At 32.8% G+C, this 19,769-nt stretch overlaps 1 protein-coding gene across 10 annotated transcripts in view; it reads right to left on the reverse strand.

Annotated features, from left to right (window-relative positions):
- The window catches only part of LOC129804005 (poly(rC)-binding protein 3), a 341,188-nt gene that overhangs the window by 133,262 nt on the left and 188,157 nt on the right, over positions 1-19,769 (reverse strand). For 8 of the 10 annotated variants that reach the window (XM_055850957.1, XM_055850956.1, XM_055850955.1 and 5 more), the window contains exon 1: positions 8,172-8,495. The exons of the other annotated variants lie outside the window; for them this stretch is intronic. The gene's annotated coding sequence lies outside the window, so the exon portion shown is untranslated. Of the gene's footprint in view, positions 1-8,171; positions 8,496-19,769 lie in introns of those variants that run through there. 10 annotated transcript variants of the gene reach the window in all.

The following is a 19,769-nucleotide window of genomic DNA, read 5'->3' on the forward strand; positions in this document are numbered from 1 at the left end:
ATAATCGAATCGAATTATAAGTTGCTAAAAAATATGGTGAGTTTGAAATGACATTTTTTACGGTAATTTCATAAACGATTGCAATAAGATTAAAGTCTTTTAATTGTTTATGGTGTAGAGAAACACTTACACCTTATATGTGCGTTTATGTTATGAACAATTTGAAATTATAATGACATTACTACGTATAATTAAATTCAAGAAAACCAATTAAAACTAGTTCAACCGCTTCATAAATCTACAGTAATTTTATTATATTGTGATATATGAGAAATAAATCGTGGTTCCGAATAAGGTTCCATGAAGCTAATAAACACTTTGTGGTTAACAAAAAAAAGCCCTATACGTAATAAAAATATTTATTTTTTGGAAGTGATTAAATATTGTCAATTGATTAATACCAATTGATTAATACCACACAAATTGTGTTAAAATATAAACAAGTGCGAATAATAATAAAAACAATTCTCAATGAATAGATTGATAAGATCAAAAAATTGGAAAAAAAACACTTTCGAATATGAATATGGAACAATTTATTAAATACAACACTCATCTGCTCTCAGAATTGCAATTGCCAATGCGAGAAATTGAAATTCATATGCACCACAAAATACATTATTCAACCACAAAACTTTTTATTGAACCCTCTGTATAAGTCTATATAATTTATTTGATATATGATGTTGATGCCAATACATGTACTTTTATGAGCAAACTTATTGTAACACGTAGAGCCCATAAAAATCAATTTAAATTTCATTTATTATCCAAAAATCTTATAGAAAAAAAACAATCAAGTTTATTTGATATTGGAAAATAATTGAAGAACATCTATGGAAAGTGTAAACTTCCTCTATTCACATGACAATTTAACAATATAGAAGTCTAGGGCAGAATCACATTGACAATAAAATGATCACCGTAGCCTCACCGTATTTCGTTAATTTACGCATTTTCATTGTAATTCTTACGAAAATTTTCCATTACCGTATTACCTTATCTCATACTCGGTGGTACTAGATGAAAATAATATAAGAAAATTGTATAAATAAAACAAAAATTCAATAAACGGTGAGCAAAAAAACACTGTAAGAGAAATTAATCGTACAGTTTTTTTTGCTCAGTTTATCGCATTTTCGTTTTATTTCTTCAATTTTCTTATATTATTTTCACCTAGTGCCACCGAGTATGACAAGGTAATACGGTAAAGGAAAATTTTCGTAAGAATTGCTATGTAAATGCGTTAACGAAATACGGTGAGCATTTTACTCTCAATGTGGTTCTTCTCGTAAACCTAAGAGGGACTTTTGAATCGGACTCAAGTGTGTGAGCAACATTCATGTAATACGGTCTTCAGACCTAATACGGGCTTCAGACATAAGGCTTAGCCATATGGCTTAACATCTCTAATATCTTATCAGTCAAGATTTTTTGGAAAATTTTGACTTAGGATTGGATTATTAAGGGCAAATAACCTATTACATTTTGAAAAATCAATAAAATCGGTTGCTGTTTAAGATTTTGAGACCCTCAGGAACTGGGCTAAACCTCTAGTCTGAGAACGGTCTAAGGCTTAGCCAAATGGCTTAACTGCTCTAATTTAATATCAATCATGATTTTTTGGGAAAATTTAACTTAGGATTGGATTATTAAAGATAAGTAATCTATTAGGCTCTCAAAAAGCAATTAAATTGCAAGCTCTTTAGGATTTTGAGACCTACGGGAACTCGGCTAAGCCTCTAGTCTGAAGGCCGCTTAAGAGAAGGCTTCTAAGCTTCGCACAAATTCTTCAGAGTGTGCGCGAATCCTGTAAATCTTCCCCTACTATGATTTGGATTAAAGGTCGGTAACTATGAGAGTAATCTGCGGAGTAGATATAGGTTAGCCAAAGCAGGCTAAAATTGGAGGGTGCTTCACTCTGTTGAACTCTGCGTAATTTCTTAAAATTTCTTAATTTGATGTGAGGGTGTAATGAAAATGATGAAATGTTATTGGAAGCTTTAAAAAGAAGAATATGGAAGGGATCGTATTTGTGAGTACGGAGAGAGTACAACCTCTGTTCCTTCTTTGTAGAACTAGTGAGCCTTGTGGACAACCTATGTCCATCCTAGTCGTTTCAGAGCCTTAGTAGACCTAACTGCTAAATCTTACTCCAAGGACCTCCCACACAATGTGACTTGGGTTCAATTCCCAATAGCGGAAAGCATTTTCTTCGCTCTCCGGCTTACGACGTTCTACTAATAACGAAATTTAACCTTTTGCCGAAAATCACAACTCGCTATCTCTTTACGTTCCCTCCTTGTACTACGCTACGGTGCAATGATCAAACAGAACAAGGATTTTTATCAATTCATTATTTGAATTTCAAAATATGTTTGTTCCCGTTCATGCTGGATCAAATTTACTCTCGTTACCACTGAAGCTAATGAACTCAAGAATTTCAACGTAAACTATTTTCAAAATATTTTTCAATATAAATTGAAGTAATTCTAAAGAAATTTAAACTAAAATATTGCAATTTATTTAAATATTTAAAAAAAAAACACAAGTAGACCTTCTTGAATCTTCTGAAATATCTTCCATAGCAATTTCAGCTTTAAAAATTCCCAACTTCCATGCATACGTAAAAATTTATTGAATATTGAATTTTTCAACTATTCTAATTCGACTTAGAAAACTTTTATATACAGTAACTGGAAGGCGAAAGATGATATTAATACAGCAAATATTTCACTAGAGATGATTTCATTGAAAATTCCTCGTGCAGAATCCATGAACTTCAAAATCCGTAATATTCAATATCAAAAAAGGAACCTAATAACATTTTTCAACTTTCTTTCAAATTCAAATAAAATATCTCCCTATCTCTCATCCCCCTTTTTGCTCCTCGTTTCCTCCAATTTCAAACACATCTCCTACTACTTTTCTTTAGCTTCTGAAATCAATTGTGATCCAATGTATTTGAAAGGAATTTTTTTCTGCTCCTTCTTGGTGAGACGAGTAAGATAAATCAAATTTCTCCGTAAAAGAGCTCTTTAGAGGTGTATATCTTGCTTATGGAGGGAAGCACAAAGATTAGGAAGCACTGACGGTGAATTTGCAAAAAGGGTAAAAAGTTTACTACTTTTATACAACGTAGAAGCTATACACTTAGCTACTCAACATACAGGATCCAATGGGACTTAAATGTGTGTATCTTTCTTTTTTTTTTTTTTTGAACCAATTCCCACCATTTGACTGAATTATTGATTCTCATCGAATGAAAAAGAAGTAGAAATAAATAGGAGTTGGAAAAAAAAGAGATCCATTTTAGCCAAACACGTTCCAATGACCTCAGAAAGCCATACTTAACATTATGAACTAATACACATGTTTCTTTTTCGCACAAAGAAGAAAGCAAATGAAGAAGAAGGAAGAAGAAAAGAGTTAAGTGAGAGAAAGAGGAAAAATTCTCTTCATATTTCCCATTCTCTTTCTTCTCTCTCTCTCTTGTCTTTCCCTCTTGTACATCATGCTCTTCTTCTTCTTCTCCATCATCATTATCATCATCATCCCAATACTGGTGCACATAACATTTGTGTTCTCAATCTCGATGTCAGTGACTTCTTGTGCCGCAGCATGAGCATAAAAACAAATTGAAGAAGCCCCAACATCGATGGTCTTCAACTTCTTCAGCACACTACCAACACACCCCCTTCTCTACACCCTGCTCTAAGCACCCAGGCCAGGACAGCCCGATGATTCACGTTTTCTGCAATGCTGTGGACCTCGCTGGTTACACTCGCATTCTCAAATCGTTCCCGCGAGCTCTCAATCTCTCAATCTCTCTCTTTCTGTCCACAAACACCGGTTAGAATTGTAATATACAGAAGGCACTGCATTCTAGAGAAATGCAGTCATTGCTTTTCCGTTGCTGATCTACTTGTTTGATTTTGACAACGTCAGTTTAAAGTATGACAGTTTAGGACAATTCGTTTTCGATTATTAGCAGAGCTAGAGGCCAAACGGTTAGAGATAGCCAAAGAATGAATTGACTAAATTACCATCCGTTTCCCACCAAGTAAACCGTTTCTCGAATCAAGCCGAGAGAGACGGATTATAGTCAGAAACTGATGGAATGTAATCTAATCACTGTTTTGAACATAATTACTTTAAGCCTTCTGTCGACTTAAGTCGTAAGCGTATCTAAGGCATTAGGTTGAGTCATATGGCTTATCTTTACTAATTTGTTTTCCGCCAAGGTTAGGAAGTTTTTGCTTAGGTTTGAATAATAAAGGCAAATGATCCATTCCATTTCGAAAAACCACAAAATTAGTTGTTATTTAGGATTTCGAGAACTTCAGGAACTGGACTAAACCTCTACTCTGATACCCGTGCTATGTTTTCGGAAGACGTGCCCGTAATTAAACTTAAGCATTATTAACTTCAGATTCACTCTCATTTAACTGCGCTCTTCCTCTCGAAGACAAAGTTTTTTAGTACAGTTAAAAAATGCGATTACCTATCGTCTAAGCGAAAATCTCGTTCATATACGACAATAGTACTGAACATTTGGGCTTGGTTTTTTTGGAAAGGTTCGTGAACTCCTGAAAAATCAGGACAAGGTTATGAGCCAATTATTGTTAGCCTATGTTTCATGTTCGGAATTGCGAATAGATCTGAACGAGATGCCTAGACCTATATTTCACTCAGTCTCATCAAAGTGTCAAACTATGTTTAGAAAACAAAAGTAAAATGTGTACCGCGCGAAATTCCCAACAGTAATGCCCAACGCACAATAACTTTTGTTTGTAAACATGTTTTCAAAATTTTCTATGAGAGAGAGCGAGATGACTAGATCTATGTTTCATTCACTCTCATTGAAATGCCAAAAACAAGTTTACTAAACAAAAGTTATTGTGCGTTGGGCATAATTCTTTTGCCCAGCGCACAATAATCTTTGTTTGCAAATGTTTTCCAAATTGCCTACGAAGATGACTAGATTTAGATCCCACTCACTCTCCTTGAAATGTCAAAAAGATGTTTACAAAACAAAACTTATTGTGCGTTGGGTATTACATTTTAAAATTGTTTCAAAATTGCTTATGAGAGTGAGGGAGATGACTAGATCTGTATGTCATTCAACTTCATTGAAATGTCAAAAAACATGTTTACAAAAGTTTACCATTTCAGCAAGGTGAGAGTAAGTGAAGTTACAATTTCACTCACTCTCAGGAGGCCATTTACACCGTCTCATTCGGTGCCAAAAAGCGTCTTCCATCCCAAAATCGGATTTTGGTACAATTCAATCTCAATCTTCGGTGTAAATAGCTTCATTGAGGCAATTCAGTGTATTCCGTGTAAATGGCTTCATTGATGCCATTTTAAATACATTTACGAATTTGGCCAATTACAACTGATTTTAGGACAATTCAATCTCAATTAAATGTGACGGAGTGTAAATGCCTTATAGATCTTATAGACAAATTCGAAAGCACAGACAAATTTTCTGTGCATTTCGGATTTTAATTCGTAAGAATGGTAACTTTTTCAGGATGTCAAAAAAGACGCCAAATGTACTGTGCAATGTCAAAACTTAATATTCAAACAAAACCGTTTATTTTCACAAAATAATTGACATTTTTGGTCGATAATATATTTACTTTCTTCATTTCATAAATCTGAAATTGTTTTTTTTTAATTCAAAATGGGAAGTAAAAATAGTAAGAAAAAATTTTATTTTGTTAGCAAAAGCCCACCCATGCATATTTAAGATCAGTAAAATTTACGAAACGAATTGCACGTGCTTCCACTCTTTTGCACTCTTCTTCTTCTTCTTGTTAACAACACAAGAAATTTAATTTAAGGTTGATTCGGATTGACATATGTGATACGTATGAGAAAAGGATGGGAATTTGGCAATAAATATAAATTTAAATAATGTATCAAGAAGCCATAAAAAATTAAAAGGTGATAAGTAATATCTTTAAACCAATCCGTGAATACCCAAATAGTTCATAACTTCTTAGTTTTTATTTTGCCAAAAATGTTCTGATTTTCTCTTTATTTGCATACCGGTACAAAAAAAAATATTAAAAAAAAAAATCAACATGTCTTTTTTAGGAATCATATTAAATTTGACATAAAATCTGACAATGAATGACAATCCAACTGTCAAAATTTTAAAAACAAAAACGTGATTTCGGATTTAAATGAAATTGGCCTCGGGAGCTGAATGGACAGTGTCCCTCGGTTCGATGACGAATCAAACTGCGTCTGGTAAAATTTGATATGTAGGTTACCAATAGGGGAATTCTGTAACGTTACAACAATGTCACATGACATTACTTTTGTAGTAAATTCGGGAGCAGGACAACATTATAACTCAATGAGCATCGAATGGCCATTGCAAGGGTTCAAAAAAGCTCTCTGTAACGGATTTGAATCAGATTTTTAATTAGTTCATCAGAATTTACCATATAAAAAATTCCAAATTTGTCATATGACATTGTCATGCTGTTACAGAATTCCCTTACAGGTGGAACAAAATAATTAAGCAGCCGATATAGGCCAAAAACAAGGGTAAAATACTTAAAAAAGGATTTTAAAAAAAAATGAGTTTGGTCACCAAGCTACACTGAGAAACAAACAGAAGTGCGATTACCTTTTTTTCCTCATAACTTTAACCTTTTTAGGTGTAATATCAACAATTTTAATGCTAATTTTACACCTTTTTAAGGGTTAAATTAACATGAAAAGAGTAACTTTAACCCCTAATACACCTAAAAAGTGTAATATTTACACCGATTTTGGATCAATACTGCAGGGTAAAATTAACATTTCCTGAATGTTATTTTAACTTTTTCGGATTTCTCTCAGTGTAAGACGGCAGTAAACGCTGACAACCACAATTATAAATAAATTTAATTGTACATAATTATAAATTAGCAAAACTGTTTTTTGTATAATAGCCTAAATGCAATAAAAATAAATAAATAAATGGAGCATAGGAATGAGAAGTGAATAACAAAAACTGATTGAGAAAAGTAATAGAATAATCTCAATTAAAAGAAATTGTAAAGAATCTCAGCAAAACGGACAAAAGAATGACAAGCCAAACATAAAAATAAAGAAAAAGAAGAAGATTTCGATTATAGCACCCAATATCTGAACCAAAATTATAATATGATACATAAAAAATACAAATAATAAACAAATTCAGACAGAATTTCTTTTGCAAGTCGAGTTCATTGCCCTTTTTGCCTGTTTTGATAAACAAAACATTCTCGAGTACCTCGCTGTTTGTCATGCGACGCCCCTTGAACAACTCTGTGCAAACCGGCGGGCGACAGGGGGGTCAGGGGGCGCGCAAGAGCGAGAAAGAAGATTGAGAGTGTCGAGTTCACATAACGGTGCTACCAGTTTGTCTATCGATTGACCAAACATGACCGTTTTCGTGTATTCCACTAAATACGTGGAATATCGCCTCTTTGAGGACATTTATGCATCAAATGGCAAAGTTTTTCCAATCATTTTCATCACCTTTTTACGCACTTCTCAGAAAATGCCCCAATTGTTGAGAGAGAGGAGTTCAACATATAAATTCAATGTGGGAAATATTTATGAAATGAGGTTTGGTAGCATTTTGGGAGATATTTTTTAGTCAATTTCTTATGAATGATGGGTAAAAGAGAAGCAAAAGGTGATAAGAATTTTGCGGAAGAAGAAATCTCAGGGGGAAAATCGTGAGAAAAGTGCGTAAAAAAAACAAAATAAAAGAATGACAGATAGTGTCAGTGTCGATACTGCAGTGAATCCTCTGCCTTATCCACGTGGCATCGATTTTTACGCGTATGTATTTTTGTGAAAAACAACTCGATGTTTTTCTCTTTTTTCACCCCTACCAATTGCATTTATTGCAGTCCAACGAGACTTTTCGCAACTGCAATTGCATACAAGGTGAATAATTTGGCGACGAGGCGATAAAAATAGACATTAGCGAGCAAACCTTCCCGTTCTGAAGGCGAGCAAAAACAAAAAAGACCAAAATCTGCACTGTTTTGCGGGAGCTTCTCTTCGGCTCACGAGCGCCCCAAAATCCCATCAAATGCACCCTCAAGGGGCGCCCAAGGGTTGCCGGAGGCGACCTAAAGTGCCGCCGGTAGGGGAAAATATGGAAAAGTACTCACAAATTGCGTCTCTTTGCACAGCCACTCGGTTTTTCATCTCAATCAAAGGCATTGGGCATTTTTTCGGCTGTTTCTCATACACTTCTTTGTCTCTCGCACTTTTCTAATCGCCGTAGACGCTGTTTTTCTTCAAGGATCTGACAGTTTTGGAGCGGTTTGTGGCGAGAAAGGGGGAGACACACTATTTTCCTGGGGCACACAATTACAAAAAACTCACTATAAAATAAGAGAGAATTTCTGTTTCTGGGGAATAGAATAAAAGGTATGAGATGTATCGCGTTCAGAAAGTGACTGACATTTTGCCTCGAACAGCGCATAGCGGTAACTCCATTCATCACTAGCCGTCTCCCTCCCACTCACGCAATTGCACCAATCGCTTCATCTTGCTCGTGTACGCAACGCTAGCGCCGTTTAACGGCCAATGGCGAGAGCATTCTCAATTTTCCCCTCAACTACATCGTCAAATTTCCCCTCATCAATCGCATCGCCACAAGAGAACAAACCGAACCATTCTAAATATTTCTGAGATTTTTAATTTGTGCACTTTTTTTTAACCCTTTAGACACGCCTAAGAAAATTATAGTTTAAAAAACTTTTTACCTCTTCATTTTTTTTAATAATTTACAAAAGCGGCTCGTTAACCCATTAGTCTCCATGAAAATAGTAGGCACATTGTTTTTATGGATTTTATCAAAAAATTGTTTGCAAATTTTTTTGTAAATATTTTTTTGAATAAAACAGAAAATACGAAAATACTCAGCACTTTCGTTTATTCAAGCATTCAATTTAGTGAAAAACTTTGACAAAATAAATATTTAAACAAAAAAGGGGAAAAATATGGCAAAATAGTTTTTTTTTTATTTTATTTCTGTACTTTCTCTGGAAATGTATGAGTACACGGTAAAAACTTTTGGACACTGACCAAAATATTGGAACAAGTTTTCCTTGGAACAAATTTCTTTGGAATCAATTTGTACCTAGAAAAGATATTTGTTTGTTCCAAAAAGTTTTCTTTACAGTTTCGTTACAAAATACAGTTACAATTTTGTTAGAGTTGTTTTTGGAACCGTTTTGATACAGTGGAATGTCTACAAATTTGAGTTGATTTCGTTTTATACAAATTTGTTCCCGAAATTTGGAACAGAATTTGTTGCATTCGGCTGTTTTGTTCCCATTGTCAGGAACAAATTGGTACATATTTTTTATAACAATATTATTCCTACATCTGTAACATATTTGTTCCAAAAATTTTCGATGTCCATGGACGAGGTAATTTTTGGAACGAAATTGTTACTCATATGGGGAATCTTTTTGTTCCCATTTTCGGGAACAAATCCGTGTAAGTGATTTCGCCTTATAGTTAAGGCTTATACGTCAGTCGAGATGGATTTCGGTGGCGAAAGTTCATAAGAAACATCAAATGAGAATCTACTTAAGAGTGTGTTATACAGACGCGTGCATGACGAAATCATATGCGAATGCTGGCAGCAGGAGGGGAAGGCAATCTCGAATTTAAAAAGTGAAATCATGTAGCACGAAAATTGCCACAGATTTGGCGTCCTCTTCCCTTCGGTGACGGGTGACTGAGTGTGAGAGGAGGGATACGCTTTTATACTAGATTGGAACAAATTCGTTACTAATATTGGGTATCTTTTTGTTTCTCCTAGAAGGTACAAATTTGTTCCAAAAATTATGGTGTCCATGGACGAGCTACAATTTGGAACAAATTCATTACTAATATTGGGTATCTTTTTGAGTCTCAGAAAATGAACAAGATTATGCCAAAAATTATGGTGTCCGTGGACGAGCTAATTTTTGGAACAAATACGTGCCGAAATTTTTTACCGTGTAACAACTACTAAAAACTATTTTTCTTCAACTTGAAAGGAAATGTTGAAATGTTCTTTATGAATTTATAAAACTTGATTTTATGACCATTTTCAAAAGTGCTAGGACAAATTTCTGAGATAAATCTTTAATCAGTAAATCTTTAAATTGTTTTTTTTTTAATTTTTAATGGATTATTTTATATTCACTGATTAAAATTTTAAATTGTCAAATTTCTTAAAAGTCTTTGTACAGTAGAGTTTCTCAAATTTGAACATTTGGGGGTATAGATGACATTTCTCACTCCTCAGAATTTGAACAATATTTTCAAAAACGTATCGGAACCTAGGATGATTAACTAACGGATGGAGCATTTTAATTCACAAATGGTAATTTTTCTTAAATTCTTTATAATTTTAAAGCACTAAATCCCACAAAAATAAATATAACACGAAATGGTAGCCACATATACAGAGAATATATTTTTATTAAATTTAAAATTTTACTGGTGTTACAGATAGAAAATTTTTCAGTAAAATTCAAAAAATTGCGAATTTTACGTCTTTTTCTTAAAGGTTTTAGAAACCATTTTCCTCGTGCAATCATTGTAAATTTTGTGCTAATAACATAACATTAGTTACTCTTTCATTTAATAAAAGTTTTAAAATGATTGTATTTGGTTTTATACCAAAACTAAAAAAACCACTTAAGAAAAAATAAACCAAATTTTTGTACGAAAAATGTATGAGAATGCTCTGCTCTGATCGGGACTCATGTAAAATTCACTTTTCCTAAATTAAGGAAAATAACTTTGTAGAATTTTATCAATTGAATTCGTTGTTAAATATGTGGAATTTGTTGAGGAAATTAATATAATACGACAATATTGACGAAAATCGCGAGAGAAAAATAGTTCCAATTCAGACTCCATGCAAAATTTCTTTTACATAACCTCATATTTTACATTTTAAATGCAACGGTCGTTCAAATTTGAGGATCTCGACTGCAACAAAAATTTCACAACATCGAAAATGCTTCGTGTGTTTAATTTAATTTAATTTCCATTTTAACTTTGGTTTAGAGATTTTATAAAACTCTTTCTTATAGAAGAAAATATTTAAAAAAAAAAATAAAATTAGCAAAAATCAAGTTTGACTCTTTCTTACTATTTCATACTCTTCTTCTTCTTTTGAACATTACACCAAATTAAATTTAGTTCAGTCGAATTTCAGATCGAAAGGGTGGGATAGAATTATACAAATCTTTTGAGAGAGAATGGGACGCGAATTTTGATTTTATGAAATTATACCGACCTAAAAGGTGTGCCGAAGACATAAGAAATGAATTTCAAATTTACAACGTAAAAAAATATTTGCATACATTTTTGGGCAATTCAAAAATTGTTTTGTAAATGAGCTGCCAATAGTAATTCATATCAAGTGTTTTCAAACTATTTTTACTTAAGCCGGAACTTCCTGTATTCGCCTACAGTAGAGGATTTCTGTAACACTCTGGCAATGTCATATGATAAATTATGTTCGTATCTGAGAAGAGATTTTTCGAAAATGTGATTTAGTAGCTGTGACAGTAGCCTCTCTAGACACTAGAGAAATTTATGTCCATATTGAAGCAAATTCTCTACGCTTGTGTAGAAAAAACTCTTCAATATGGATATAAATTGCTCTAGTGTAATGGCCTCTACATACTAGAGAAATTTTCCATATTGAAGAGCTTTTCCTACACAAGCGTAGAGAATTTGCTTCAATATGGACATAAATTTCTCCAGTGTCTAGAGAGACTACTGTCACTGCTACTGAATCACATTTTCGAAAAATCTCTTCTCAGATTCCAACATAATTTGTTATATGATATTGACAATTTAGAATTTATTGAAAAAGTATAATAATAAATTCAACGATTAAAATGATTTTTCAAATCAAATTTTAAATTTAGATCAAATTTTCTTTCGATATTAACCTTTTAATTAAAAAAAGTAACTTTTTAAATTAAATTTTCACATTTTCATCGGAACCCTTCTTAAATGGCTTTCATGGAGTAATTTGTGTACTTTTATTCATTTTAAAGATGTAAATTAAACATATTCCATAGATTTTTATTAAAAAAAATCCTCTATAATCTTCTTGGAAACCATTTTTTTATCTCACAGAAAAATAACTATATTTCCTTAGTTGAAATAAATTATTTTATGTTAGGGAAGTTTCTTCACTGATTTAGAAAAGACAGACACAACATGTGCAATTTTATCTTAATTTTTACAGATGTGGCATATACCAGTTAGATCACTAAAATTTCATGAAATCTAAATTCATATTCCTTCCTTTTTTAAAAAGAAAAATTGGATATGTCTTATCTACTCTCTCACATTCTTATTCGCCTAATAAACATCACAATAAATTTCATTTTGTTCAGTTTAAATTTGAGCGCCAAATAGTCGGACAAGATATGCAAAACGATTCAGAAGGAATGGGATGTGAATTTTGATTTCATGAAACGTTCCTGATTTAAAGGATGTGCCGGAGGCATTATACATGAAATTGTTACAAATCAGCAGATGGTTTCCTGTGGGAAGTTATCAGCAATAAATTTGTTGAATCAAATCAGCCATCAACTGATTACCTAAACTGATGTTTCTGAACAATAAAGCTGATTAGAAGCTTTTTGTTAATTGATTAAATTTGTAAACAATAGGCAGACAAGATGTTCTATTACGATCCAACTATAAATATATGCACTTATAATAAGATATTAAAACCAATAAAGTACTTAGTATCACCACATTGTTTATTTAAAAAAAAAAGATTTAATTGTCAACTGAGATATTCCAGTACTAAGCAATCAGAGAATACGACGAGCTCAAAATATTTTATGAAATCAAATAAAATTAATAACACGTGAATAAATTTGTCATACGTAATTTTCTACCAAAAAGTACTTCTCGAAGTACAGTAATTTTCTTTAAAAATATTTTTAAGGGCAGAAAACAATAATTTTAGATCCCAAAATATAATATCAAAAATTATTGGTATTTTTGATTAATTTAGAAGTTCGTAATTAGGAAAAACGTTTCTTTTAAGAATTTTTTTTAACAAATAACCTATCGTGAGTAAAGGGTTAACAAATTCTACTTATGTGATAACCACAACAACTAAAACATTTAAATTGCATAATTAGATAGAAAATTATATTGTTTCTTAATCTGGTTTTTAATCTGAAATATATAGAGCTCATAAAACAACAAAAAGCTCATAAAACAACTTTAAAAACTTTTTAAAGTTAATTTTAAGAAATTTAATCACTTAAATATTTAAGCTTTTTAGGTTGAATACGAATTCAATTTAAAAACTGACTGAACGATATAAATATTAAAGATTTATTTTTATTCACTTTTTGAATAAAACATAAAGCTTGTTTTCAAAAAAAAATCTTCAAAAGAAATTAGAATTCATTTGGTGAATTTATGGCACATAAATATAAATTTAGTCAATTTTTTAAACAAATATATTAATTGCATGAAAAAACAAATAACATGTGTAAATCAATTTTACTGACAAAAACTATAATTTTTTTTTTAACAAAATATAACATAAAGTATATACTATTTTTTTCAATTTTGCAAAGAGTTTGTATAATTAAGGTTCCGTATAATATTTTGCAATTTAAGCAAAATTTTGACGTTGATTTTATAAACTCCTAGAAAGTTATAATAATAATTTTTGCAAATTCAATTTGTATAGTTTTTACCCATTTAAAATACTTAAGCACACTTATTAGCTGCAAAATAAATTAATTAAAAAAATTATAATTCATTAAAATTGAATAGGGTGGTGTCATCAATTACGGATGTTATAAACTTATCGAAAATTTACCGTATTCATCAATTTGTACCTAAAAACCTTAAAACAGATTTCGGAAAATGATAAATTTGGCATTTTTTGATATGACTAACAATTTTGTGATTTTCGAAATCTGTTTTAGGTCAAAATTCAAGATTACTGCCAACTATCTATAAATGTATAAAGTCCATAAGTGATACTTTCTCTTATCTCAAAATGTTCTGACTTTTTGAATTTTTGAATTTTACAACGATTTTATAGAAATGTACGGGTCCCGGCCAAAATCTCGAAAGTCAAAATCCCAAAAGCAAAAATCTCGAACGCCAAAATCCCGAAAGCCAAAATCCCGAATCGGCCAAAATCCCGAAACTCATATCCCGAATTCTTAAAAGTGTGAAAAGGTGAAAGGAACACCTATTGACACTTTAAGATGTCGTGTCAGGACTTATTGACACCCTACTCCGTACCATTTTGGATACGAAATTTGATCATCTATCCTTATCAGAAAACGTAGACTATAAGGAAAAAACGTCATATTACTTACATTTTATAAGATACTTTAAATAAATTTCAAGATTTTGACAAAAGTGGCAATAGGGTTTCCCTGTCGAAGAGGTGCTCTTTCGACCCTAGTTTCTCCCCATTTCTCACATCATTGCACAAACGCGTGCTGGAGGCAAAGGGATTTTTTGTGTCTTGGGAAATTATTCTACACATTATCCTCCATATTAAGCGCCTGGCAAGTTGGCCTTTTTATATGGAGCTATTTGAAGCCAATTCCTAAATTGAGCTTGGACTCAGCTCACAGTGCTCCAAGGAAAAATTTATTAAAACAAAAATGTAGTATATTACCTCCATTCGGAAAGGTATCTTATAATATGGAAAAACTTCTCACTTTTTAAATATTTAGCATAACGATCACGAGTGTAGAAAAATTCCCATAGGGGAGACTGGGGCACATGTAACCATTTTCGATAGATGCGAATTTGAGGTGATTTTCCAAGGACACCGTGATTTTTTGGAAAATATTTCTTAGCTCATGTTTTACCCTTGGGTATAGGCAATTCGTCGAGGGTAATGCGGATGCTGGAAAACAATTGAGTTTTCCATAAAAATAAAATTTGTGTCCCTGTGCATTTTTCTCTTTTCACAAAATACCTGGGGTAGAAGTAACCACTTTCTGGGGAGGATGTAAACACATTTTTTCCTACTCTTGAAATTAACTTTGCACCAATCTCGATTATTTTAATTACTTAAGAGATATATAAAGACTGTATATTTTTCAAAAAATCATGACACTTTTTACAAAGAATAATTAAAATAGCAAAAAAACTAAAAGCATGCATATCAAAGACATTTTTCAATGGATTTTCCCCATATTTTGACATCATGTGACTTTTTATTTAACACAGTGCCACCAATTTTTTTCGTAATCTATGAATTATAGATATTTCGCATGAAGGTCAATTTCCCGCTCTTTTACCTACTCATTTTGTGAAATTGAAATTGCCTGGTTACATCTACCCCAAATGCTGTTTTCTGACCAATTATTAATTCTTTTGAAATAATGAGAATCTCAATTTGTCTAGTAAATCCATAAATATAATCCTAAAAGATGTAGGAAAGAACTGGTATTGCTACATTTCGATTATTTTACACAGTTTTTAATTTCCAGGTGGAAATCCAAATGACCAAAATAATTGAAATACCAACATTTTCGGGAAAAATGATTTTTATTTTTAAAGTATTAGGATTTTATTGACCAATTTATCTGTGGACATACATCCCCATGGTATCTATGAATGCTTATGGGTTTTATCCTCTGGAGTCTTAAAATTAATGAAAAAAATCACAGTGTTTACAACTACCCCAGATTACTACTGCCCCAGTTCCCCCTACGCATTTGTATGTGAAAGTAAGAAATTGGCTTCAACTTTGAAGGCCACTTGCCGGGGACTAGGTCCATATAATTTCATCTCTTTAAAGATTTTGAATATTCGGGATTTCGGTTTTCGGGATTTTGGCTGCCTCCGAAGAATGTGCTTTCATTTAGTTTTTGTAGTTTATAAAAAGTTGTTATTTTTATAGCGCTATATCATTTTTTATAACTCGGCTTCAAAGAAGGATCAGTAGGGGAGACCAGGGCAGAATTAGCCATGTATAGTATTATATAGTGGTATCTTATAGTTTGCCTTCGAAGGAATATTGAGAGAACCACTCTTTATTTCAAATATATACTTCCCTTACTATTCATTGAAATATTTATCAGCCTTCTACAAAAATTTTTTGTACTAATTATACGCAATGAAAAATTTCATTTGGTGGCTAATTCAACCCCGGTTTCCTCTATATAAGGTAACACTTTCCTCAACATATAATCTTAGCGTTTTAGACGATTCTTGAGAAATGATGTCATGCTGTTTGTCCATCTGTCCGTTTGTATGTTACCAAAATTAGAAGCCAAGCGGCTAGAGATAGAGGGTTACAAATTTCGGCGAACCCTCATAAGTCGATAACATAATTTTTACTTCCCTCTGCTATCCCTGTCTTCCACTTTCCTATCTGCCAAATCCACGTCTCTTTGGACGTTATGAATTTGGAAAATTGCCCTGATGTGAAAATCTACAAATATTTTTCCAAAAGAGATGTTTTCACAACGAAAATTGTTTATGCAGAAAGTGTAAGAGGACAAACTGACATGCTCTATTTGAAGATAATTTCCGGGAGAACGAAGCTTTTCATAGCTAGACACATTCCGTTCACTTGGCCAAATACATTGAGACATTAGTGGGATACTCGAGGTGATTGAAGCTTTCTAAAAGGGTGGGAGCGGGAATTGTGGAAAGTTCAAGAGGCAGCCAACTCCTCGACCGGAGCTTTTGACTGAGGCGTAGTATGTTGGAAAAGTGCAAGTATAAAGACGATGCTAAATTTTCCGAGCAATAACACATGATGCTCGCAATTTGTGCATCACAAGAGTCCTCCACAGGGCACATACCCATGCTCCCCTCGGTAACTTGGGGCGAAACTTCATTCTCATGCACAGAATTTAATGAAATTCTCAAGAGTTGAGATCCCGAAGAGAGACACACTTTTCACCTCAAGTGATTTAATTAATAATTCTTGCACAATTGAATAGAAATGCATATATAAGTTTTGCCGCAGAACTTCCCATAGGGTGGAGTGCGGTATCCCTCTGTCATCCGGAAAAATGTCTGCAAATTGGATTAGAAAGCCATAAAAGTGCGTCCCAAAACCATAAAAGGTTCAACATCGAGGCGGTACATGACAATAAAAAATGCACATTTCTCGAGACCTAACCCAGTGAAAAGGAAGAGGATGGCAAAGTTGGGGTAGTGGATGTGGGGGAAAAATCAATTTTCCTCAATAACGAGAATTTTCTTTACTCCTCTCGCCAAATAATTGAGTCATCGTCATTTCTTGTGAGTTAATCAAATCAGGGTGAAAGGAAATATTGACTCGAAACACTTTGCTTTGGATTTTTTTTGTGCCTTCTTCTCGTCTTGATGTCTCTCGAAGAATTTACTCTTCCCATCCCACTAACAGCATGAATGACATCATTCGAGAAGTTCTCAAGGAGGAAAATTGCTCAGTATTCACTTTATTCCAAGCGACATAAAATTTTCAGATGAGAAATGCCATAAAAATCAATAGGAATGGCAGAAGAATAGAATAAAATGATTTAAAATGCCTCTGAAATGTTAGATAAAAGCAAGTTCTTTCAGCTATCTTACATACATTAAAAAAAAAATTATGGCAAATTTTGAATTTTTTTGCCATAAAACGTTTAGTGATTCAAATTTTTTATTTTATAACTGAAAGCAAAGTAATGTGGTTTACTACGGCCATTGCCATTGTAGCGTTATAGTACTATATCTTGCTCACTTTTTGCAAGCTGTATGCATTGAACTAAGTGAGATGCAAATTCTCACCTATAAATTTTGTGTACAGGGTGCCATAATTATGAAATAAACGCGTACTGACTTCACATTGTTAATTTAAAGATCTCCTCGTTCTTGTATAATTTCCTCTAGGTTAAATTCAAAGAAAATGTTATCATTATTTTTTTTTTAATTTCAGAAAATTATGCCCTAGACACACTTACAACTAAAGTCCAGAGACGACTAAGCTCGTTCATATCCAAGTCAGTTGCTGACACACTACAAACGAGGCTTAACGTTTACTGGCACTCAGAAAACATCACTTTCGTGGGTTTTTTGCAGATATTTCTACTGAATCACACAAGTACTCCTTCGAAAACGAAACTACTTGCAAATTTACTTGACAATTCACTTATAACAATAAGAATTATTCACTAGAATCGCTGAAATTGACTTAAGTCGCGAGTTGGCTTCCACCTCACAAATAATTGTAATTAACAATAATTATTGCACGTGTACTGAGACATGAATTTACAAATAGTTCAGAGGAGTATTAGTGCATTTCAGTAGAAATATCTGTATAAAAACCCAGGAAAGTTATGTTTTGTGGATACCAGTGAATGCTAAGCCTCGTTCGTAGTGTGTCAGGAACTGACTTGGCTATGAATGAGCTTAGTCGTCTCTGGACTTTAGTCGTAAGTGTGTCTAGGGCATTATACTTATGACTGTTCCAGTAAAAAGCTCCGTCCACAATACTTCTCTAACAGTAACACTCCTTCACAAGTAATGTCTAGCAAAATTTTAGAAATTGTAATAAATTACGAGGTTTGATAGTTTTCCAAGGTAAGCTGCTCTCATCATTGTCGAAAAGACTGAATGATGCCACTGAGGAATTAATAGGCCACGCCCTTCAAAAAGTATAAATCAGCTCTTAACAATGTTTTAGTAAAATTTCAAGTGAAAAGAGTAAAATGGGGTGGAAACCATTGATGTAAACATTAAAAAGAAAAAGGCGTAATCTTTAACTTTGCATAGCTTAACATGGAACTTTGAGTGGATAATAGATAATACGAAGAAGTGTGGTCTTCAAGCGGGTGTGGCTTATTTTTTATCTTTTGTCTTATTTTATCTTGTTTATCTTATGATCCAGTCTATGATAAATTATGATAAATTTTAAACCCTGCAAAATTTGCCGTGCTAGGGGGCGTGTCCTAATTTTTCATTTTTTATATTAAAGCGATTTCTTCTCAAGATTGTAATTTTAAAGACAATTTACTCAAAACCTTTTCGAATTTCATTTGAAAGAGGGTACAACTGGAAAAAAATTCAGGCAAATCTTTCATAGAATATCAATACTACATTCTTGCAAGAAAAAAAACTTATCAAAGTTATTAGTAAAGCAAATGAGTTCCGAAAGCTTTAAAACGTTTATAAAAATAAAACTTTTAACTTCATTCACACGGTAGTTTAAATTTTGCAAAAAAGACTATAGGAGTTCATGAACAATTCTTAGTGCAAAATTGTATACACAAATATTGAAAACAAACAACAGAGTGGAAAACTTGAAAAGCTCTCATGCTATGGGAAATTTTGTTTTTTTTTTCTTATCCTCCGTGAACTTTTTCTTTCGTTCCCCTTCTCAATAACTTTTATTGGGCATATTTGATTTTATCTCCCATGCATCAGACTGGCAAATAAAATTCAGTCACCTCCCCCTCCCAGATAAAAAGGAAGAGAGTGGCTTTCTGGAAGGAACTCCTGCCACTTCTTGCATAATATTGGCTCCCATTTTGCTAGCAACAGCACCTCAAAATCAAACACAATTGTCAGAATGATTGATTGAGTTGCTTTAGTCGAAAATCAGTGAAATTTCATGTGTGATTGAGAGCTTTTCCGATCATGCCAAACCCTTCACCAAGGGGATGAATTTAAAATGAGATGAAATTATTCTGATTTTCAAAATAGGTCTGTGGGATATGGATGTAGAAACAAGTCAAATGGTTTAGACACTTTCA

Source organism: Phlebotomus papatasi, chromosome 2, assembly GCF_024763615.1.
Source record: "Phlebotomus papatasi isolate M1 chromosome 2, Ppap_2.1, whole genome shotgun sequence".
Taxonomy (NCBI): domain Eukaryota; kingdom Metazoa; phylum Arthropoda; class Insecta; order Diptera; family Psychodidae; genus Phlebotomus; species Phlebotomus papatasi.